Genomic DNA, 25762 nt, shown 5'->3' with positions numbered 1-25762 from the left:
TAACTTCCTCTCTTTCCGTTCTCTTGAGGAAGGCTTGCAGTGCTATAAATTTCCCTCTTAGAACTGCCTTTGCAGTGTCCCAGAGGTTCTGATAGCTTGTGTCTTCATTGTCATTTTGTTCCAAAAAATTGGTGATTTCTTTCTTAATCTCATCTCTGACCCAGCTGTCATTCAGCATAAGGTTATTTAACTTCCATGTTTTTGTATGGGTATGCAGATTCCTGTTGTTACTCAATTCAAGTTTTATTCCATGATGGTCCGAGAAGATGCATGGAATAATTTCTATTCCTTTAAATTTACTGAGGTTAGACTTGTGACCTAAAATGTGATCAATTTTGGAGTAAGTTCCGTGGGCTGATGAGAAGTATGTGTATTCAGTTTTGTTGGGATGAAATGTTCTGTAGATGTCTGCTAAATCTAAATATTGGATGGTTAGGTTTAAATCTAAGATTTCTTTGCTCAGCTTCTTTCTGGAGGATCGATCCAACACTGCCAAGGGAGTGTTGAAATCTCCAACGATTATGGAGCTGGAGGAAATCAAGTTACTCATGTCTGTTAGAGTTTCTCTTATAAATTGAGGTGCATTCTGGTTGGGTGCATAGATATTAATAATTGAGATCTCGTCATATTGAGTATTACCCTTAACAAATATGAAGTGACCATTCTTGTCCTTCCTTACTTTTGATGGTTTAAAGCCTACTGTATCTGCAAATAAAATTGCAACACCTGCTTTTTTCTGATTACCATTTGCCTGAAATATGGATGACCATCCTTTCACCCTGAGTCTGTATTTGTCTTTTAAGTTGAGATGTGACTCTTGTATGCAACAAATATCTGGCTTAAGTTTTTGTATCCAGTCAGCTAACCTATGCCTCTTTAGAGGACAGTTTAAGCCATTCACATTGATGGAGAGTAAGGATAAGTCTGGTGGAATTTTGGGTATCGAGTTTTTCAAAGGTCCAGTGGACATTTTTAATCCTTTCGCCAGTGTGGAAGTTGGAGTTTGATCCGAAGTTTCTGAGTGAGTTTACTTTTGTGGTATAGGATTGTGTTGATCATTGTGGAGGATAGGTCTGAGAACATCCTGAAGAGCTGGTTTACTTATGGCAAATTTTTTCAACATATGAATGTCATTGAAGTATTTAATTTCTCCATCATAGATGAAACTCAGTTTAGCTGGATACAAGATCCTGGGTTGAAAGTTTTTTTGCTTTAGGAGATTAAAAGTTGATGACCAGCCTCTTCTTGCTTGAAAAGTTTCAGCAGAGAGATCTGCAGTTATTCTAATATTCTTACCTTTGTACGTTATAGTTTTCTTTCGCCGGGCTGCTTTGAGAATCTTCTCTTTCATGTTAACTTTAGTGAAGCTAATTATGATATGTCTGGGAGATGGCTTTTTGGGGTTGAATCGTGCTGGGGTTCTGAAGCTGTCTGCTATCTGAATTTCAGATTCTCTAGGCATGTCTGGAAAATTTTCTTTCATAATTTCATGTAGAAGGGCCTCTGTGCCCTTGGCTGCCACGTCATCAGTCTCCGAAATTCCTATAACCCTTATGTTATTTTTTTTCGAATTATCTGAGAGCTCTCTGAGTGAGTGATCCGTTTTTGCTCTCCATTTCTCTTCCTCTTTGAGAGATTGGGAGCGTTCGAAGACTTTATCTTCAATGTCAGAAATCCTTTCTTCTGCTTGCTCCATTCTGTTACTGAGGGATTCTACTGTATTTTTCATATCTTTGAGGGCTGTAAGTTCTTGTTTCAGTGTGTCTAAGTCTTTGGTGGTTTTGTCTTTAAATTCGTTAAATTCTTGAGACAGTTTTTGAATTTCTCCTCGAATTCCTAATTCCATTTTATTAATCTTGTCTGCAAACCAAATTCTGAATTCGACTTCTGACATCTCAGCCAGTTGTTTATGAATGGGATCTTCAATCACATCTGCCGTATCTTTTCTTGGGGGGGTTGATCTATTCTGGTTATTCATGTTACCAGAGTTTTTCCGCTGATTCCGCCCCATGGTTTACTCCCTTTGGTTTTTCCCCTGGGGTTTTATCGAGGGCCCGTACAGTGTTGTGGCCTGAGAAACTGGGGCCCTGTCTGGTGTGGTGGAGCAAAGTGGTTCTGTCTTGTTTTCAGCTGGCTTCTGTTCGATCCTATTGCAACTTCTACTCTGGCTTGAAGTCTCAGCTGTGTGGAAAAATCAGCAATTAAGTCACCCCGCCTGCCCACCTCTGGCCCCAGTTGGAAAAGGAGAATCAAACCTTCCTACAATCGCACACCCAGGGCACCACCTGAAAAGTCCTCAGTCTATTAGCCCAGTTCAAAAGGTCCGAATCAACTGTCTCAATCGGCACTTGTCTCAGGTGGAAGGGTTCAAGAGGTCTCTGGGAACTGGATCACAGGGGCCTGGTGACTCCTCTGAGACAGCTCACCCCAGTGCAGCGTGGAGTCAGGAGGAGCCACCCCGCAAACAGAGCAGTCTGGAAAGGTTGACGTCTCCTTCCCCACTTTGCCCCTCCGTCGGACCCAGTCACTGGTATCTCTGCAGATGGCTAACCCAGTTGCCTGCAGTGAACAGACACTCCAGGGGTTTGCACCTGCCTGAATCGCGAGGAAGTCTGCCAGGCCCCCGCAGACTGCCGCTATCTAGCAGGAGGAGATGGGGCCTGACATCTTTGAGTGTTTGATGCAGGTGATGGGAAGGAGGTGTTCACTCAGGCTTAGCCCCGTCCCTGATGGATGCTGCTAACAGAACAGAACAGAACAGACAACTTTGTGAGGTTCTGTCTCTGTTCCTGTCGTCGCCTACAGGAGACGGGCTGTTTTGAGTTCAAACGTCTTTGCTGCTGGAGAATTGCGTCTGAACACCTCTCTGGGTCGGCCCCGCCCTGGAGGCTTCCGGGTTTGTGAGCCGTGGGTGGCCTCCTCTGGTTGCCCAGGGAGACGGGGGTGTGGCCTCAGAATATCCAGAAGTGAGCGTTCTGCCGTTAAAGAAAAAACGGCTGTTGATCTACCTCCAGGGAACTGCTGCTCTGGTGTGGGCACTCAGGCGACCCTTTTCTCCTCTGTCCCGCGCCCCAGAGTCAGCACTGAGCGGCCGCAGTTTGTGCTGGGTCCACACCCCTTAAGAGATCCCCCAAGAATCAGAACTCTTGGGGGATGGGCCCCCAGACCCGGATTGGGAGTGGGGCGGGGGGAAGCTAGAGTTTCATTCAGTTTCACGCAATACTACGGTCAGGGGAGGGCTCCTGCACTGCACCGCAGGGAAGTGCCGCCAAGGCTTGATTTCCCCTCAGCAGAGTGCCCTCTCCTCGCTCACGTATCCCAGAGTCTTCGCTGACCTGACACAGCTCAGGCACTGTGCACTCCCCTCGAGAAATCACCCAAGGAGCCGAACTCCGGAGGGATAGGCCCTCAGACCCCGAGTGAGAGTAGGGGCTCTCAGCTCTCAGCGGGGAGGCCAGAGTCTTATTCAGTCTTGTGCCCGGGGAGGGCTCCTGCACTGCACTGCAGGGAAGTGCCGCCAAGGCTTGATTTCCCCTCAGCGGAGTGCCCTCTCCTCGCTCACGTTTCCCAGAGTCAGCGCTGACCTGACGCAGCTCAGGCACTGTGCACTCCCCTCGAGAAATCACCCAAGGAGCCGAACTCCTGGGGGATAGGCCCTCAGACCCCGAGTGAGAGTAGGGGTTCTCAGCTCTCAGCGGGGAGGCCAGAGTCTGATTCAGTCTTGGGCCCCGTATGCCCGGGGAGGGTTGCTGTACTGCACCGCAGGGAAGTGCCGCCAAGGCTTGATTTTTCCCTCAGCAGAGTGCCCTCTCCTCGCTCACGTATCCCAGAGTCAGCGCTGACCTGACGCAGCTCAGGCACTGTGCACTCCCCTCGAGAAATCACCCAAGGAGCCGAACTCCTGGGGGATAGGCCCTCAGACCCCGAGTGAGAGTAGGGGTTCTCAGCTCTCAGCAGGGAGGCCAGAGTCTGATTCAGTCTTGGGTCCCCTATGCCCGGGGAGGGTTGGTGCACTGCACCGCAGGGAAGTGCCGCGAGGCGTGACTCCCCCTCAGCCCGGTGCCCTCTCCTCACTCGGCGCGCCTCAGAGTCAATGCTGACCAGTCGCAACTCGGGGACTGTCCACTCCCCTTGAGAAATCACCCAAGGATCCGAAGTCCTGGGGGACAGGCCCCCAGACCTCAGTGGGCGGGAGGGGAGCGCCGGGGATTCAGGGTTGCCGGCAAAGGATTCCCAAAGTTTTATTCAGCCCTATGTCCGGCAGGAGAACGCCACGGCACCCCAGTAGGGGAGGTAGGTCCAGTTTTTAGAAGGTCTCTCCCGTGGAGTGTAGTGGGAGGGGCTTTAATTTCTGCCCGCTTGTTCAATTGTGGGGCTACAGAGCCGGTCTCATGGGGGAGGGGGACTCCCGTCCGCTTGGTGGTGGATTTTGTACCTTTTGTTTGCGTCCTTGTGATCACAACTTGCCTCAGCGGTGTTGATGTGCGTTCTTCAGCCTTCTCTCTTGGTGAGGCTCAAGTCCAGCAGGATACTTACTAAATTCCTGTCCCTTAACTCTCCTTCTGGACGGGGGCCTTTGTTGAAAGCTGGCTTCAGTCCGCCATCTTGTCTCCCCCTGCGTCAAACTTTTCTTTTGTCCTTCTGTCTCATCTCAGATTCGTCTGCCCCTTGCAAGCCACTTTCTTCTCTCTTATTAGTAGATTCTGTACTTAATTCATTGTGAAAAAAAAAATCCTGAAGATGCTCTTTCCCAAATCTATAAGGAAGTATGCTTATATAAAGCTTTACTTTCTTCTGTTCTTAGGAGAGATTTTGCTTTTTTTTAATCAAAGTTCAACTCTTCACTTGATAGTTGGATTGAATTTCTTGGCTATCTTGTCTGTTGTCAAATTCATCAATTATTTTTTGTTATCCAAATATTTTCAACTTTTATGCTGCAACTGGTTTTAATCTGTTGGACATAATTGTTATCAAGTCTTTCCATTTATTAATAAAGGAAAACCAGTAAAAGAAATGTCTCTCTCATATATATCCATATCTTTCTTTCTCTCATTATTATGTATCCCTTTAACATGTTCTTGGCGAGCCCTCGGCTTCTTTACCACTTTTAACTGACACTTCTAAAAAACCACATCTGTACTACAAAACTGATCCCTGAACTCCAAATTCATACATCAAAATTTTTGGATGCCTTAACTTACCCTTCCACGAAGATCTAAAACTCTACATGGTTCAAAATGAACATAGTACTTTGAGACTAAACATGATTCTTTTCTTGAATCCCATATTTCAAAGGACGACATTGCTATTCCCTAGGATCGCCAAGCAATCAGTTTGAGAGGCTGCTCAGACTTCTTCCCACCCTTCAATCTCTTCCCACATCTCTATTGAATCAGCCTGTAAATCCTCTTCATACAGCGGTTCTCAACCTGTGGGTCCCGACCCCTTTGAGATTCAGACGACCCTTTCACAGGGGTTGCCTAAATATATCCTGCATATCAGATATTTACATTATGATTCATAACAGTAGCAAGATTACAGTTATGAAATAGCCACGAAAATAATTTTATAGTTGGGGGTCACCACAACATGAGGATTAGGAAGGTTGAGAACCACTGCTCTAATATTTTCCTTATCATCTTTTACCCTTTATGGAAGCAACCATAGTTATAACTTTTGATCCTTAACTTTGGTTTATTATGTCAATAATCTATTCCTTTTTAACATTTACCATTGCTTAAAACTAACACCTGGAAAAACCATACAAGGCCTTACATGAACTAATCTGTGACTATTTACATACTTTATCTACTCACTAAAGAGAGAAATAGGGATTTAGAGACTGGAAGAAAAGATAAGACATAGGAAAATATTGTCGTAGTTAATATTAAGTTTGATAAAGCTTGAACCAAAGAAGTAGTATTACAGATGGAAAAAGTATAGTGATATTCAAGAGACCCCAGAAAGCAGAATTGAGATGCTTTGACTATCAGATGAAGAGAAAGTGCACACTTTTCCCTTGAGAAGAAAGTTTACTTAGCAATGAAATCCTAAAGCAATACAGGAAGACAGCAATTCTATCTGAAGGAATTGCCTTTAGGATCAGGCTAAAGATGTAAGGTCAGGTTACACAATCTTAGGTTTTTACTTAGGAATTAAAAGTTAAATACTACTGAAGAAAAAAAATATAGTGTCAGACAGTAATCTTAACATTTAACATATCTATTGTGATTCAAAAAGCATGAAATTTAAAATTAGAGTGAATGAATACACTTCAGAAACTGGGAAATATTTCAGTGTAGGAGGACCCTGAAAAATTAAAGTGGTAAAGAACTCTCACCATTGGATCTGAAATTCTTCACCCAAGGATTATTGAATGGTATGTTTATACCAAAATCAAATAATATCAAATTTTCCCTATTCACCAGTACATAAAATATGAAAACAAATGTTAATAGAATTTCTCAATTTTAAGTTTCCATGCTTGATGCTTTTCAACCTTTGACATCTACTAGCACTTCCTATCAGGAAACAAAAGAAATAAGAAAACCCCAAAAGCTAAATAATATTAATGGAAATGTCAGAAACATGATTACAAGACAATCTTGTATGTATTACTTTTTAGTTGTAGGGATTGCTTAGACACATCCATGTATTTTGTTAGTCATGTTGTTATTATTTCAGAAAAAAGAATTAAATATATCGATTTTCATGGACTTTTTCAAATAGTCTTCTAACAAATGTGAGTCACAGCTGGGAAGCTCTGATAAAAAGAGCAAGTGGGAAATGAGGAAAGTGGCAAAAACAAGAGTAAAGGCAGGGGAAGTTTGACCCTAAGGGGACATTATTTGCCATCGATCTACTCTGTTTCAGTTTATGTATTAGGTTTGTTTTATCATTAACTCATGTATTATCTTCAATTCCATGCTGAAATGGCACACATAATTTTAATTAACAGATGAGAACTTGCAGCCTAGCAAGATCCCGTTATTTTGTCTAAGCCTCACAGGTAGAAAGCGATGGAGATAGTTCGTCTGATTCCAAAAGCTATTTTGCTTTCCATAAGTTACACTGCCTTGAAAACATAAAACTGAGAGTTATCAGCAAAACTCAGTAAGTACTACAGATAGATTTCAGTTGAGTTAAAACGTCAATGGATGTACATGACATGTGATATTTTCATTACTAAGCCAGCACTGTTGCCATTTCCACCTCTTTAACTAGTTCCCCAAAAAAAAAAACAGTTTACTCTTCAACCTGGAATGAAATAAGAATGTGGTAAAATTTCAGAAAATCAGAGATAATTCAAATAAGGTCAACCCAAATCTAGTGGGCTCATGTCAGCATACCAGAATTAGGAAACTCTTCTTGAATTAGGACTAAGTTTAGTTCCTGACCATACAATTTAGGTCGACTTTAAGACCACTTTTGGTGGAATGAAGCTGCCATTTGCTAGTTAGAACTTTCCAGAAAGATCTGGAATGTTTAAGCACAGTAGCATCATTCTAAAGCTGAGACTTAAGTGTAAATCTTCTTATACAAATGTAGAAGTTGATGACAACCTTTGATTAAGTAACAAAATGGCATGGAATTCCAAGTTATTTCAGAAATTTGTCCCACTGCAAACGGAATCTCACACTACTCTCTCTCTGTCTGTGATCAGGTTCTTACTTTAAACCTCAGCAATTACTAGGCCTTGTTTCTCACCTGGCTAGCAGACACATATATGGAGGCTTCTCACATCCTCCTACCTCCATCCCACCAAACCAGAACAAGAGTAGACTGTTTCTTGTTTGAACTCTGATTTCCGTGGTGCACAGATGTTGTGGCTAACCATGTCTAAATACAAGAGATGTTTGTAGAAACTAGAAACAAACTATTTAATAAATCAATGAAGGACAACCTTGTGATTATTTTTAAGAGCAAATATGACAGTTTGACCAGGACAGTGTCATGATATTTACAGCATTTAGCATAGTACATAGTTTTCATGGGATTTATATTTCATAATCAGGTGACTAGTTGACAACAAACATCAACAGCAGTTGGGGTTTTTAGAGCTAAGCCAAAGAAGCTGTCTCTGGCTAATGTGAAAAGCAAAGGAATATGTTGCAAATTTGCTGAGGAGGTTAGGAAATGACACTTATAAAATAGGTAAGAACAATGAAGGCTGGGTAAGAGTGGGGTTGAGAACTACAGAATTGTCCCAGAGTATGGGTTCCCTGAAGACACACAGCTACTATTTTGAATGACCAATACCAAAGCTTATCCCATCACCATATGTGCTAGACCTCTGACTGCCAGTGGCATGGCTGCCATGTTGTCCTGAGAAGCTGGGTGTAACTACCTCTCTGTGTCCACCTCCAGTATCAGGTGTTTGACCATGTTTAATAGGTCTGTTAATTTGAACATTGCATTCTATAAGGAAGGGCACCAAGGAAGAGGCAAGAAGGGCTGTTGGAAATATTTAACTTAAGAAGATGGATGAAAGATGTTTTAAATATTTAAAAGGCATATATATGGACTAATTCAAGTCATTTCAGATGATGGAGCAACTACTAATGGGTTAAAAAGTATGAGAAGGCAAGCTTTCTTTTTGATATAAAAAAATCTAAAATTAAACTGGGCATGATCTTCCCTACCGATTAAGCATGTGAGAAGGAGATGGTTACCTCCTAAGGGTATAATAGAACAAATTACTGTTTGAGTATGAGACAGGACCACATCACTCTTAGAAGTGATTCTAATTCTTGGTTCCTACGGTCCTTTGATCTCTGCCTTTGAAAATACTTTAAATGGTATACATTTCTAATTGACCTTCAAGATGAAAGACACTTTACATTTGTACAAAAGAACAAAATTTGCTTCTAGTCTCTTGAACATATTTATTTACTTTTAATCCCAAACACTAATTATTTCTCAGTGATTTTCTTAATCAATTTGTGGTGTCAACAGCTATCTCTCGGCTTGGCATGGCTATTGGTTTTTAGAAGCTAATATTTTGTTGTGCTTTCAAGTTATTAAATGTTATAGAACATTCATATACACTTTTGTATGATTATTTAACTTTTTATTTTGAAGTATTAATTGAAAAGTTGCAAAATAGTATAAATTTCTGTTTACTCTTTACTTGAGTTTCTCAAAAGTAAACATGTTTCCATATTTGCTTAAATCTTTCTTTTCATTCTGTGTGTGAGCAGGTATGTCTGTTATTATCAAAGAAAAATGTCATTTAGGAAGTTAAAACAGGCAAAGAAGACTTTCCTCAAGAGTCTTACAGTAGGAGAGAGAGATTGAACTCAACTTCACCAAGACAAAAAGTTAGAGTATTTTTTTAATACTGAGGTAAGCTTATGGAAAAATACTGGATGACATTACAGGGAGCTGGTGGGGAATGGGGAGTTGGTCAGAGTGATTAAGCCATTTGTGTTTGCTAAAACTGTTATTTTCTTATAGACAATTTCCTATAAACATTGTCTTCCATTTCAGAACCATGGTACAATTATTAAAATTAGGAAGTTATTGCACATGGTTTTTAAAACAATGCTTGATTAAACAACCCCTGTTTGGCTCCTTTTCAAAATGAAGGAACTGTGCACATTGGTATTTGGGCCCAAGATTAGGAACCAGAGATATTCCATGGATATTATCAAGTTTAGTAAAGGATAATTTTTTAGGATTTTTGACACTTTTTTAAGATATGTGTTTTGGTAATCTCAAGAGAGTGCATTTTCCATCAAGGTCTCTAGAATTTTGGAATTATTTACTACTTCTGGCTATGCCAGAAAACAGAGTACTTTGAATTTAAACGCTTGTAGTGAGACCCATATGTTGAATTACACTTTTGCCAAGTTGACGCAGAAAGCACAATGAAAGCAAGGGAGTCCCTTCCATTATTAATGATTCTTTGGGCCTCTAGCACCTTCTGTGAGCCACAGAAATAAATGAAATATTCATTAAAACATTTAAACTATTAATATTATATAAACAAAGATGAAAGAAATGACATGGTATAAATAGCCTCCTTTTGATTGAGTTATCATGCTACAATTTTCCAAGAAAAAAAAGTAACATTTTTTAAAACTCTTAAGAATTCAGAGGATGAATTATTTTCTTTAAGTGCCCATAGGTCTGAAGTTTGGCTAGATATGAAAATATACAGATGTCAGGGTGAACATTTGTATATATTAAAAATATCCATAAGAAAGACAAGAAAATTATGCTCTGATTTACTATTTGTAATAAATTTACATTTATAAATTCTACACACACACTAATACATCTAACACAAATTTTTAATGTCATCTTATTTACATTTGTATATATGGTTGACCCTTGAAAAACCTGTATTTGAACTGGGCAGGTCCATTTATATGCAGATTTTCTTCTACGCCTCCACATCTGAGTCAGTAAGACTCAAATGACCCAATGTGAAGAAAGCAATGATGAAGACCTTTACTATGATCCACTGCCACTTAATTAAGGGTATACACAGAGTATTTTCTTGAGATAGTCTGGCTCAAGCAACACTCCTGCCTTTGCCTCCTGAGTAGCTGGGACTATGTGCCACGGTGCCAGGCCAATTTTTGTATTTTTAGTACTGACAAGGTCTCATTCTTGCTCAGGCTAGTCTCCAACTCTTGAACTCAAGCAACCCTCCCGCCTCATCGTCCCGGAGTGCTAAGATTATAGGTGTGAGCCACTGAGCCCAGCCAGCAGACCCATTTTCTATTCCTTATGATTTCCCATTTTCTTTTCTCTAGCTTAGTTTATTGTAACAATACAGTAAATCAGTGGTTGGTAGCAAGGACTAGTTTCGTGGAAGACAATTTTCCATGGATCAGAGGTGGGAGGGATGGTTTTGGTAAGAGTCTGCAAGTAGTTGATTTATTAAGATCCCTGTGCAGTCAGGCCTATCTCTACTAATGATAATCTTCTTTTGCAGTTCCTCCCCAGGGCTAGTCTCACTGTCACACCTCCGTCTCAGATCACCAGTCATCAGATTCTCATAAGGAGGACACAACCTAGATCCCCCACATGTGCAGTTCACAGTAGGGTTTGTGCTCCTATGAGAATCTAATGCCACCACTGATCTAACAGGAGGCAGAGCTCAGGCGATGATGTGAGTGATGGGCAGCATCTGTAAATACAGATAAAGCATTACTCCCTCGCCCACCACTCACCTCTTGCTGTGCAGCCCAGTTCCTGATAAGCCATGGACCAGTACCAGTCTGCAGCCCATGGGTTGGAGACCACATCAATATGTAATACATATAACATACAAAATATATTTTAATCAAATGTTTGTGTTATCAGTATGACTTCTGGTCATCTGTAGGCAATTAGTAGTTAAGTTTGGGGGGAGTCAAGAGCTATATACAATTTTCAACCACATGGGGGTTAGCACCCCAACACCCAAGGTGTTCAAGAGTCAACTCTACAAGATATTGAAATTGTTGAGTAAGAGTTTTTAATCTAATCTCTTTTAAGAGTCAGAAAACTTTCTGTCAAGATCTAGGTGGTAAACTTTTAGTTTTCTTTTTTATGACACATTTTATTTTTTTAATTTTGTTTTTATTAAATCATAACTGTGTACATAGATTCATTTATGGGATCAGTGTACTGATTTGATATACAATGTGAAATGCTTACATTGACCTGATTAACACATCCATCACAATTATACTCTTTTCTTAATAGTTTTGAAATGTACCATTGCATTGTGCACATTAGGCGAGGTTCCCCAAATACCCTCCCTCCTCCCCTCCCCTCTCTCTCCTCTTCCCTTCTTCTTTCTGGACTGTAGTATAGTCCAAGTCATACATTTTTCTTTGATAATTTTTTACAACTTTCTAAATATATAAAAGCAATTTTAGCTCAAGGGCCATACCAAAGCATGCCAAGAATCTTATTTGGCCCATGATAGAGAATATGTTATCTTCAGTTGCAGAAAATTAGACCTAATTTCTTTTATATGAGGTTTGTAGAGGTTTTTAAAATTCTGCCTAAAGAATACATTGCCTTAATGTAATCAAATATATCCAGTGACAAAAATCCAAAATATATACTATTGCTAATCCCATAGTCAAAATGACTGGTAAAGATTCTATGGATATGTTAGAGCTGAGTAAAATGAAGACCTGAATTCAAGTTTAGTAGATACAAACTTAATATTTATCAACTGGTCTGACTTGAGAACGGCAAATTTTACAGTTTATTTTAGTTGCTAATATGTTACTAGTGTTTAGCAGGGTGTTAGGTATTGAAGATACTAAGTAAATATTAAATGAGCAGATCGACAGAGGTTATGATAATCAGACTTCCAGTATCAGTGAGGCCTTAGAAGCTAGAGAGAAAATTGTGATCCAAAGTAACAAAAGTTACCAAAGGGAAAATCATGACAAGATTTAGATTTAAGAGAGAAGCCAGAGACTACTTCTGGAATAGGGATGAATGGCAGGAATTGGGTTGGGGTGAAAAGGCCATGGTGGTAGAATTTACAACAAGGAAATTGGAAAATGCTACAAACCAGGGATATTTTCCCTTAGGGAATCAAGTGCTAAACATGTACTAGCATACTGGTCTTCACACAGGACAAACAACGTTTTTTTTTCTATTTATAAAGTGGAAGGAGTGTTAGAAAAAGAGAACTTGATGCAAAAGATTATAAGCTGAGCACATGGGACATGCTCATGGAGATTCATTCCCTAAAATGGTTGTCCTAAATTAGATAGAATCACAGAAACAGACATTTTACTTGAAAGGACAATGTGAATTCTCCATTAAGAGTCTTGCCAAGACAGATCAATTCTATGTAACCATCTCTTAACAGCAGACAGACGAGTGTGGATGAGGCTATTCGTAAGTTCAGTGTTTACAGCTTTTGAAAATGTCAACCATATGTTTTCCATCTTGACCCTTACCATTGACTGCCCTACTACAACTGTACAACATGTCTCCTATGACATGACCGAGTTCAAGAACACCAAGTTGGATTCGAGCATTGGCACCTGCAGGGGCATTCAGTAAACCCACGGCTGAGGAGTGTTACCTTCTCCAACCATATGGAAGGAAACAAGTTTGGAAGAGTGAATGGCACTCATCAAGGGGAAAATACAATCTTTAGGGAAAATTATTGCAAAATAAAAATCTCTAAATTTCCCCCCATCAACCATTGGGTTTGTATGAATTTGACAAATGAGAGAGAAATCGAAAGATAAAATTTTCATTTATAAGGTCCAGAAATATAGCTTATATATATGAAAGTGTCTATGGGAATATATTTGTGAACATGCAGAAAAAGTTATTGGAGGCATTACCCACCAAAAGGTCATAGCAGTTGTCTCTGGATGGTGGTATATTTCATGATTTTACTTTTTTCTCTTCTTATTTCAAAAGTTATCATTTAAGGGCGTTTTAATTAGCATACATCATTTTATCATGAAATAAAACAAACTACAAAAATAGAAATTCTATATATTTTTAAGCATTTAAATTTATAAGTTCTTCAAATTTGATATAAAGAAGTTAAATTGCTCCTAATTTTTTAAAAAGTGTAGAAGCTAAAGCAAAAAAAGCCAATTTTTTTTCCTCTCTTGTAAATGCAATCACATTACTTTTATATTAAAAAACTGAGCATGAAAAAAGTCCTGTACAATGAAGATTTTTCATCTGGTGCTGTTCTTTTGCAATATGAAGGGAAGTTGTATAAAGTAATGGTGAGAAGCATGAGCTTGAATACTGGCAAATGCAGTTTCATTTCTTCACTATACCGTTCACTATGCGATTTTTCAAAAATGGAATCGTACTCTTTATTGTAATAAGTTTTTTAAATTTTGATTTTACTCATTAGGGATACATAATAGTTGTACAAATTTATGGGATACAGGTGATGTTTTAATTGAGACATACAGCATGTATGATGAAATCAGGGTAAAAGTATGATCCATTACTCTCAAGCATTCATCATTTCTTTGTGTCAGGAGCATTCCAATTCCACTCTACTAATTATGTTAAAATATAAACTAAATTGTTGTTAACTTGTAGCCATGCTGTTGTGCTACTGAATACTAGACCTTATTCCTTCTATCTAATTGTATTTTTGTACCTGTTTACCATTCCCTCTTTATTACTCTTTCTTCCCTCTACCCTTCTCAAATGATGGTGACCCTCATTTTACTCTCTCTCCATGACTTCCATGTTTGTTTTTAGTTCTCTTGCATGAAGCTAGAACCTGTGATATTTACATTTCCGCTGCTGGCTTATTTCACTTGGCATAATGTCCTTCATTTCCACCTAGGCTTTGGCACTTGACAGGGCCTCATTCTTTTTGATAGTTGAATGATATTCCACTGTGTATATGTATCTCCTTTCACCATATACAAAAATAAAATCAAAATAGATTAAAGACTCAAATCTAAAACTTGAACCTATAAAACTATTTGGGGGAAACATTGGGAAACATTCCTGGATATTGGCCTGAGCAAAAAGGTCTTGAGTAAGACCTAAAAGCACAGGCAACCAAAGCAAAAATGAACTAATAAGATCATATCAAGCTAAAAAGCTACTGCATGTCAAAAACAAAAAACACTTCAGTGTAAATGGCTTTTATTAAAAAAACAGGCATTAAGGAATGCTAGTGAGGTTGTAGAGAAAGGGTACCCTCATACATTGTTGATAGGAATGTAAATTAGTACAGCTGCTATGAAGCACAGTATGAAAGTTCCTCCAAAACTGAAACTACCATATCATCCAGCTGTGATCCAGCAATCATATGTATCCCCCATCAAAAAAAGGAAACCTGCATATACAAAAGACACCTGTGATTCCATATTTATTGTAGCATTATTTATAATAGCTAAGATATGGAATCAACCTGAGTGCTCATCGATAGGTGAATGATTAAAGAAATTGTGATACATTTATTATGTGATGTAGAGGCAAGTCATTTATCCTTTCTCCTTTTCATTTTTTTGAAAATAAAAAAAGATATTTTATGAGGAATAAATGTGAAAATATGCCTCGTAAGTAATTAACATTCATAAATAATAGCTTGAAACAGCACTAAAAAGAAGGAAAGCTATTTCAGAAATATGACCAAGCAGACTTAAATGGAATGCATATATTTAGCCCTGAAATTCTGCGTTAATATTAAAACAAATTGCAATCACATTGGAAAATTAAACATTCAGACCTCTGATATTTAGAACAATAGCCAGGATGCAGTGTTCATTTTAAGCAAATGCAAATTATGCTAGGATGTTTGTATAATCTTGGTTGCTCTCATTTCCGTTTCCATATTGTTTCTTTCCTTCTGAACTGGCAGGGAGCAAAGTTGCATATGTTGTTCCAGCTGCTGTAGCTTCAGGCTTTCCACATTGGTGTTAATTTGTCAGACTCTGATATATGTAGCCAAGAACATGTCTGAATTTTTTCACAGCAGATTACATGGCAAGTTTTTATTTCACAATATATGAGTGAGTCCAGGTACTGCCTAGAAAGATTACAAATATAATTGAGGCCCAATTCCATGTGATACGTACAGTCATCAAATATTTATCGAGAGAATACTACGGGCTGGACATTTTCCCAGAAGTAGGAATCATCGAGCAAAACAAGTAAGCATATTTTATGTCTTTTCCTCATTTAGTTGTTGGGCAGGTGATCATAATAGTGACTCATATATATTTAGGAAGGTGACAAGTACTATGAAAAAATGCAAAATAAAGGGAATTACGAGAGTTAGAATTTACATGTATTTTTAGGCCTGACATAAACATCACTTTGATGACACTTCTCTTCTTCCGATCACACTATTTAAACCTGCAACTTCTATAACCCAATTTCCAGTGCAATACAGGTGACCCTTTGATACAGCCATACAGTTTAATGATTAAATATAAACTTGCTCTATGTTCTGCATAACAATACTGCTATTATTGTTGTTTATTATGTTTTTTTCTCCTCCCCATTGGCATGTAAACTCTATGAGTGCTGGAATTTTTGTTTTATTCTCACTTTGGGCAAAACCCACCAGTTTCTATGATGTGGCATAAAATCTGAAAAAGTGCTCAGGGAGCAGATGACAAAGCACCATGGTAAAGAATTTCACATTTATGGTGCTGGGCATTGCAAGCTACTGAGCACATACAAACATAATTTGTTTTGCACTTTAGGGATAGAAGGACAGAGGCGAGAGTGGAGGCCGTGTGAAATGATGAATGCCTTCCTACGTGGGGAGGGCAGCTGTGGAAGCAGCGATGAGAATAAGAGGTGGACAGAATTTGTTTTCAACTAGAAGTTGGGAGATAAAAAGTGGAAGAAATTAGAACATTTGAGCCTCAGGTTTGAATTACTGGATGGTTAGTGATGCCTTTTAATGAATAATAAGAAAACAGGAATAGGGACACATTAGTGTCTGTGTGTTACGTTCAGACATTCTGAGCTTAAGTAAATACCTGGAATTCTCAGGTAGAGGAAATAAGCACTCTAATTTAGGACTGGAGTCCAAGAGGTATTAAAACTGGAATTTTTGCTTTGGGTGCCATGAGCATATAGGCAATAGTTGATGTTACAAGTGTGAGTTAAAAACAGCAATATTTTGTATGCTTGGTGAAAAGAAAACAAAAAAAGATTCTTTTTAAAGGCAGGATGAAATCCCATTAGCAGAAAAGCCAGAGCACAGCTGAAAAGGACTCTGCACCTTTGAAATGCGTCAGCAGGGTATAATGATGTTTATTCCTATTCCTGCTAAAGTGGCTATAGGAGAATTTTTTTTTGGTTTTCATTTGGCTGAGGTACATATCTTTGAGATAATGATTCTGAGTTAGCTATCCTACCTTCACTCTCCTTTCCCGTCCTTTCTGGTTAAGGATCTGGACGCTGTGGTCCCTGCTACCCATCAAGCCTGGCTTGAAGACACAATTGATCTACCACTAGAGGGCTCTGCATCTCACCCGCCGCCAAAAAGCCAGAGCTTCCTCCACCGGCCCTGATCACGCCTACTTATTCCCAAAGACTCCTCATCTGATGCCGCCTTAGCAGAAATCAAGCCTTCGCATTCCTAGCAGGTTGCAAATGAATGATTTGGATTATCTTTTTTAAACTGTGCGTCTCTTAGGGATAAAAAATATGTGTGGTAAGAGAATAGAGGGTTCTCCATTGCTTCCTTGTCCGTTTGCGCTCAGCTGGAGAATTCACCTGCGCCTTCATTCTCTTGCATTTTAGAACTTAACTACTGAACACATCTTGAGGGAGTCGCAAGAATCATCACACGTGCATTTTTAGACACTTTCACCGGAACCTTGTTACTGAGAGAAGGATTTTACATGTTTTTCATCTGTTTTCTTTCCCATTTTGTGCATCATCTATAATTTAATAAGCAATAATATGAAAATGTATAAATTTAAAAATGATTGAAGGCAGACTTCTCATTATTCTAAGCTTTAGTATATAATTACTGTAACTATACTCAGATGAAAATTATTTATTTTATTTTATTCAAAGTATGATAGTTGTTCATTCAATTGACTTATGCTAAGGAACGGCCATATTTAAATGTAAATTTTAATCTTTATAATTTCACTTTTTTTTTTTTTTGTAGAGACAGAGTCTCACTTTATGGCCCTAGGTAGAGTGCCGTGGCATCACACAGCTCACGGCAACCTCCAACTCCTGGGCTTAGGCGATTATCTTGCCTCAGCCTCCTGAGTAGCTGGGACCACAGGTGCCCGCCACAACACATGGCTATTTTTTTTTTTTTTTTTGCAGTTTGGCTGGGGCCAGGTTTGAACCCACCACCTTTGGTATATGGGGCTGGCACCCTACCTGCTGAACCACAGGCACCACCCCAATTTCACTTTTTGAAAATTGCAAATAAATCATTTTCATCTGATTATAGTTACATACGTTATATACAAGCTTAGAAAGTATGAAATGACTTCTGGTTCTGTTTTTCATTTGATCATCAATTAGTCTTTATTATCATGTTTTCTATTTAACTGTCATAGTTTTTGTTTGTGACAGACTGGAAAGAAGAAAGCAGCAGAAAAATGTTCAAATACACGTTAACTGAAACACCCCCACATTGGAGTAAAGTTAGCCTGTACATCATAGAGGCTCAATGAACTCCAAGCAGGAAAGCAGAAAGACCCACAAGAAGACACATCATAGAGAAGATTTTGAAGGTAAGAAAACCGAAAATATTGAAAGAAGCAAGAGGAGACTGCCCTGTTGTGTAGAATGATTGAATGAATGATTTGAATTATCTTTTTCTTTTGGATTACCTTTTGATTATCTTTCAGTCATATCAGCAGCTTACTTTTCAGCCCAGACTCAGCCAAATCAGCGCAAACCAGATGAAAGTGGGACGACAAAGTGATAAAAATAAAACAACAACAATGAAAAACTTTCAACCAGGAGTCTTTTTTAGCAAAGGTATCTTTCAAGAGTAAAAGTAAAATAAAGACATTCTCAAATAAGTTACAAGAACAATAAACAAAGAATTTGTTGCTTACCAGCCCTCCACATAAGATGTAATGATGGAAGTTGTCCAGGCTGAAATAAAGTGTCCTCAAAAAAGAAAAACCCAAACTAAAGGGTTTAGTATTATTAATACTGTTAATAATACTAACTAACTATACTATATACTAACTAACTATACTAACAGTATAACTAATACTGTTAATAATACTGTATTATTATAAATACTATTACAAATTCATTTTATATTTCCTTTATATTCTTGACTGATATATTCTTTAACAATAAAGAACAATTGAATGTGACTGGATAAATATCTATCTATCCAAATGAAGGAGAATAAGGAAATTCAAGCCTTTCAGGACCTTCAGCAAACCTGGACCACACAAAACCATGTTGGTTCTGGGATCAGAGAGACTTGACTCATCCACCCTCACAACGGGAAGGACTTGATCCAGCCTGTGAGGCCCAGCTTGGCCCAGATGATCCAGCTGGTTCATCTTTGATGTGGACACACATCTGGGGATACACTATGATACCCTAGCAACGGAAATAATTTATTTTCATCGCCTTGATATGTTTCACTCCTTCAAGCAATTCCCAAGATAGGTATGTTTCTGGCTGGGAAAGTAGAAGAAACACCAAAAACCTTAAAGATATCATTAAAACAACCCGTAGTTGGTTAAATGATGTCCAGTTTGGCCAGTTTGGACATTACCCAAAAGAAGTAATGGTGCTGGAAAGAATCTTACTGCAGACCATAAACTTTGATTTACAGGTAGAACGTCCATACCAATTTCTATTCAAATACGCAAAACAACTCAAAGGTGATAAAAACAAAATTCAAAAGCTAGTTCAAATGACATGGACATTTATAAAACACAGTGTCTGTACCACCTCGTCTTACAGTGGGAACCAGAGATCTTGCAGGACATTTGTGCAAATTTGAAACACAAGAATGGGCCTCCAAACCCATGCATAGGAGATGGTGGGAGCAGTTTGTTCAAGACATCCCTATGGATGTTTTACAAGACATCTAAATCCCTAATCTTTACTCACAAGGAAAACAACACATGCCTGATCACACACCCCACCCCTGTCAGCTGCAGCAGCCCCCACCTCTTCAGCCTACACCACAAGTGCCACAAGTACAACGGTCACAACCTCTTCAAGGCTCTGAACCATCCCAGCCCCCCAGAAGGACTCCTAGCGATCAGCCCTGCAGCAGCAGCCCCCAAACCCTCTCCACAGCCTAGTTCTCCCCTACAGGTTAAATGGGCTGGGGTTGTCTCTCCCAAAGAAGAGAGAAAAGCAGCAGAACCACCACCACCTAAAATCTCCCAAACTGAGACCACTCACTCACCACCGCCTCCAGACCGGAAGCCTCCCCTTGTTGCTGCCTTAGGTGGGGCTGAGCCGCCAGGCCCAGTGGCTGGCAGTGACCTCCCCAGAGTCCAGATTCCTCCTCTGGCTCATCCGGCCCTGTGCACCACCATCCCCTCCAACTACATGACAGGTATGTCCACCAACAGCTCCTACATGTCAGGAGAGGGCCACCAGAGCCTGTAGTCGGTGATGAAGATAGAGGGGCCTCCTACAGTGCCCTGCCCCAGCCTGGGCCCACCTGCTCACCTTCCCTACCAGCCCCATGTCTACCCCTCACCTACCCCACCTCCTTGCCCCTCTCCCTGCCTTGTCCCCCCACCTGTCATTCCCCCCACCTTCCACCTCCACCCACCTACAACACCAACTTCCCACCCCTACCCACATGCCTGCCCCAACCACACTGTTCCTCCCCACCCTCCTCCAGACTTGGGCTTGCCACTGGCTAGCTACCCACCTCCTGCTGCCCCCCAGAGGACAGCTGCCTGAGGCCCCACCCATCCTCCCACCCCACGTGACTCCACTTGGGGGGGTAGGGGGTGGGCTAACTGGATAAGATAACGTGACGCCTTCTTCCTTTTGTTTTCTTAAAAAGAGTTTTTCTAATCAAATTGAAGAGTGGTTTAGGTGGTAAGCAGCTGAGTACCTTGTATGATGCTGAACAGTTGTAGTATGACAGGAATGGACCAGACCCCTGGGGTTTAGTTGGGTGCTCCTCACATCTGGTGGATGGGGACAGCCAACTTTCCGTATAGCTGGGGCAGCACCTCTCTCCATCTGTACTAAGTTTGGTTTCAGCTAACATCATAGATGATTACTAGCTTTTACTAGTATAAAGTAACCCAGTACTTTACTAGGTTAGTAAGTTATGGCTAGTATTGAGCCATAGTGGCTCAATAAATAGCTTCAGTAAGGAGTAATCTCTTCTTCCAGAAATCAGTGCCTATTTTTCCTGGAAACTCAATTTTAAATAGTCTAATTCCATCTGAAGTCAGGCTGTTGTCACAGTTTTTATTCAGTGATGTTCTCTCCTGTGACACCCAGAAGGGTGAGATGATACACATTTTTGATTTATAAATGTTTACATCCTTTGTATTAAAATTATTTTGAAGGCATTGCCTTGTTGGATGGCTTTTTTTTTCCCTCCAGGAAGAAGGAGAAAAATGTACTTGGAAAGTAATGTACACATATGTTTACATCTATTTGCAAATTTCTGTACATAGAAACATTTTTTAAGTGTAAATGTAACAACTTACTGTGAATTCCATCTTGAGTACAGATGGTGCCCTTCAGTCTGTTATACAAACAAAATCAGTTCTGAAACTAAAAAAAAAAAAAATTACATTTATTATTATTGTGCATTTTTTAATTGATACATAAGAGTTTTACATATTTTTGGTACATATGATATTTTGATAAATGTATACAAAGTGTAATGATCAAATTAGAGTAATTGACATAACTATCACTTTTTTTTTTTATTAAACCATAGCTGTGTACATTAGTATGATCGTGGGGCACCATACACTTGGTTCATAGATCGTTTGACACATTTTCATCACATTAGTTAACATAGCTTTTGTAGCATTTTCTTATTTTGCTAAGACCTTTACATTCCACATTTACTAGGATTCACATATACACTTGTAAGATGCACCGCAGGTGCAATCCCATCAATCCCCCTCTTTCCTCCTCCCTACCCCCTCCCTCCCCTCCCCTTCCCCCTACTCCCTATTCTTAGGTTATAACTGGGTTATAGCTTTCATGTGAAGGTCCTACATTAGTTTCATAATAAGGGTGAGTACATTGGGTACTTTTTCTTCCATTCTTGAGATACTTTACTAAGAAGAATATGTTCCAGCTCCATCCATGTAAACATGAAAGAGGTAAAGTCTCCATCTTTCTTTAAGGCTGCATAATATTCCATGGTGTACATATACCACAATTTATTGATCCATTCATGGATCGATGGGCACTTGGGCTATCACTTTTAACACTTCCCTTTTCTTGGTGTTGGGAATGTTACAATTTTTCTTTTTTAGCTATTTTGAAGTATACACAAAATTATTTTAACTATAATTTTCCTTATGTGCTACTGAATTTAAGTAATTATTCCTTATGTCTGACTATATTTTTGTACCCATCAACCAAATTCTCTGCCGGTACCCCTCCTCCTTCCCTCACCAGCCGCTGGTAAGCACTATTCTAATCTCTATGTCTCTGAGATCTACTTTTTAAACCCCCCCCCCCCCATGAGTGTCTTTATATGGCATTTGTACTTCTGAGTTTGGCTTAATTCATTTAATTTAATGCTCTCCAGTTCCACCCATGTTTCTGCAAATCACAGCATTTCACGTTTATGGGTGAATGGTATTCCATTTTTATCCATTTACCAGTGGTGGACACTTAGGTTAATTCCATATCTTAGTGATTGTTAACAGTGCTTCAGTAAACATGAGAGCATAGATATCCTGGTTTTCTTTGTTTACGATATACAACTGGCAATGGAATGATGTTGCATGCCATTTATATACTTGCTGGCTGTCTTCTTTTGATAAATAATTATTCATATATTTTGCCCAATTTTAATTGGATTATTTGTTTTCTGGCTACCAAGTTGTTTGAGTTTCATATTTATTCTTGTTAATAATACTTTGTCAGATGAATAGTTTGCAATTTTTTTCCATTATGTAATTGTCTCTTCCCTGTGTTTAATGCTACCTTTGCAGTGCAGAAGCTTTTTAGTTGCTTGATGCAATCCCATTTGTCTATTTTTATTTTGTTTCCTGTGCTTTTGTCGTTTTACTCAAGAATTCTCTTCCAAGATCTTGGTCTTGGGCATGTTTCTTCAAAGTTTTTCTCCAATACTTTTAAAGTTTCAGAACTTACATTTAAGACTTTTTTCCATTTTCTGTTGGTTATTATATGTGGCAAAGATGGAGATCTAGGTTCATTCTCCTATTTAAGGGAATCTGTTTTTTTTCCCAGTACCATTTATTAAAGCAGCTGTTCTTTCTTCAATGTGTACTCTTGGCACCTCTGTCAAAAATGAGTTGGGTGTAAGTTTGCAGATTTATTTCTGTGTTCTCTATTATATTCTTGGTCTGTGTGTCTAATTTTATGCCAGGGCTGTGCTGGTTTTGTTACTGTAGCTTTTGAGTATAGTTTGAATTTATGTAACGTGATTCTTCCAGCTTTGCTCTCTTGGTTCAGGATTGCTCTAGCTATTTGGCTTCCTTTGTATTTCTAATACAAATTTTAAGATTTTTTTGTATTTCTGTGAAGAATGTTATTGATGTTTTGATAGGGATTGTATTGAATCTGTAGATCACTTCTGGTAGTATAGATGTTTTAACAATACTACTGCTTCCAGTCCATGAATATAAGACAATTTGCATTTTTTTGTGTTCCCTTGAAATTTTTTTTAGCCAAAGTTTTGTGGTTTACATTATAGAGCTCTTTCACTTTCTTGACTAAAGTGATTTCTTTTTGCTTGGTTGCTTTGTTTTGAAATACAGTCTCATTCTATTGTCTAGACTGCACTCAAAGTCCTGTGCTTAAACAATGCTTGCAATTTTTTTTTTTTTTTTTGGTAATTATTGTAATGGGATTGCTTTCTTGATTTGTCTTTCAAATGGGGCATTATAGGTGTTAAAAATGGTACCCATTTATTTTTGTAAATTGACTTTTGTATTCTAAAACTTTACTAAATTTGTTTATTAGTTTTAAGAAATTTTGGGGGCATCTTTAGATATGTTTAATATAAGACTATGTCATCTGCAAAGATCACTTAAATTGCTTTAGAATCTGAAGATTTCTTTTTCTGGCCTAATTTCTCCATCTAGAACTTCCAGTATATGCTGAGTAATGGTGGCAAAAGTAGGTATCCATGTTTCAGATCTTACAGGAAAGGCTTTTAATTTTTCCTTGTGCAGTATGATATTGGCTGTGGTCTTATCACATATGTCTTTTCTTATGCTGAGATTTGTTGCTTTTATATCCAGATCTTTGAAGGCTTTTATCATGAAGGGAAGTTGGATATTTAAAGTGTCTTTTCTGCATCTTTTGGAATGATTAGGTGGTTTTTGTCCTTGATTTGTTTATGTAATGTATCATCTATTGATTTGCATATACTGAACCATCTTTGCATCTGTGAGGTGAATCCCACTGATGGCAGTGAATGATCATTTTAATGTGTTGCTGAATCTGCCTTATCAATATTTTGTCAGAAATTTTTGCATCTATGTTCATTAGGGATGCTTCTATTTGCCTTTTTTATTGGTATCAGGATAATGCTAGCCTCATAGAATGAGTTTGGGGAAATGTTCCATTCTTTTCAATTTTTTTTTGAAGTAGGTTGAGTAGAATTGACATTAGTCCTTTACAGGTTTGTAGAATTCAACAGTGTATCCATCAGATTTTGGGTTTTTCTTTGATAGGATAATATTACTGTTTCAATCTCATTACTCATTAGATGTATTCGTCTATGTTTTTCATTTCTTCCTGGTTTAATCTTGATAGGCATGTCTAAAAGTTTATTCACTTTTTAAGTTTTATTACATTTCTTGGCATATACCCTGTTTCCCTGAAAATAAGACAGTGTCTTATTTTGAGGTGTGTTCCCAAAGACGTGCTAGGTCTTATTTTCAGGGGACATCTTATTTTTCCTGTAAGTAGGTCTTATTTTCGGAGGATGTCTTATTTTGGGGAAAACAGGGTATTTGTTCCCAGTAGTCTTTAATGATCTTTTGCATGTGGTATCAGTTGTAATATTTTCTTTTTCATCAATGATATTATTTATGTGGGTCTTCTCTCTGTTTTTTAATTTAACTAAAGATGTGGCAATTTTATTTATATTTAAAAAACAACTTTTCATTTTTTATCACTTACTTGTTTTTTGAGCCTTTATTTCATTATTTCTCCTCTAATATTTCTTTTCTTCTGCTAACTTTAGGTTTGATTTGTTCTTATTTTTCTAGTTCCCAGATGTCTGTCTCTAAGAGGTGAGGTAAGTTTCTTGTGGGCAGTGCATAGTTGAGTCCAGTTTTTAATTCATTCTGCCATTCTATGCCTTTTAATGGGAGAATTTAGTCATAATTGGTAGGTAAAATGTTACTACTGCTGTCTTGGTATTCATTTTCCAGTTTTTTTTTAACTCCTCTCTTCCTTTCTTCTTTTCTAACTGCCTTTGTTTATGATTAAGTGATTTTCTCTAGGAGTAAGTTTCAATTCATTTCTTTTTACTTTTAGTATATCTATTATGGTTCTTTGTCTTATAATTATCATGATGTTTGTTAAAAATCATATAATTATGACAAATATTTGAAACTGATGCCAACATAACTTTGATCACAAAGAAGAAACAACCAAATCCCCTAAAACATAACATGTTTACTCCCTTCTTCCCAAGTATTTTGAATTTTGATGCCAAAATTTATTGTTTTATTTTCTATCTCTTAACAAGTTGTTGTTGTTATTTTTGTTGTTTAATCCTTTAGTCTTCTTAGTAAACATATAAGTGCCTAAGTAATGTAATAATAATTACAATATCATTATAACAATCACATTAGCATTCTTTTCTTTTATTTTGAAGAACTCCCTTTAGCATTTCTTATAGGATTCTGATAGTGAGGAATTCCCTGAGGTTATTATTTTTCCTTGGTTAAGTGTTTATCTCTACTTCATTTCTGAAGGATGACTTGGATGGGTATGGTATTTTTGGTTTACAATGTTTTTCCTTTAGCACTCTGAATATATCTTCCTACTTCCTTCTTGTCTTTAAGGTTTCTACTAAAAGATCTGCTGACAGGTGTATTAGATCTTCCCTACATGTTATTGGCTTTTTTTCTTCTCTCTTTTTTTTTTAGGATCTTCTGTCTTTGATATTTAAATATTTGGT

At 38.4% G+C, this 25762-nt stretch overlaps 1 pseudogene; it reads left to right on the top strand.

The window, feature by feature from the left end:
• The first annotated feature begins 18121 nt into the window (after positions 1-18121).
• LOC128575794 (cyclin-K-like) lies at positions 18122-20419 on the top strand (annotated as a pseudogene).
• Positions 20420-25762: the final 5343 nt, after the last annotated feature.

This window comes from Nycticebus coucang, chromosome 23 (assembly GCF_027406575.1).
Source record: "Nycticebus coucang isolate mNycCou1 chromosome 23, mNycCou1.pri, whole genome shotgun sequence".
Taxonomy (NCBI): Eukaryota; Metazoa; Chordata; class Mammalia; order Primates; family Lorisidae; genus Nycticebus; species Nycticebus coucang.
Note: the sequence above shows the minus strand (reverse complement) of the source record. Positions and strands in the feature narration are given on the sequence as shown.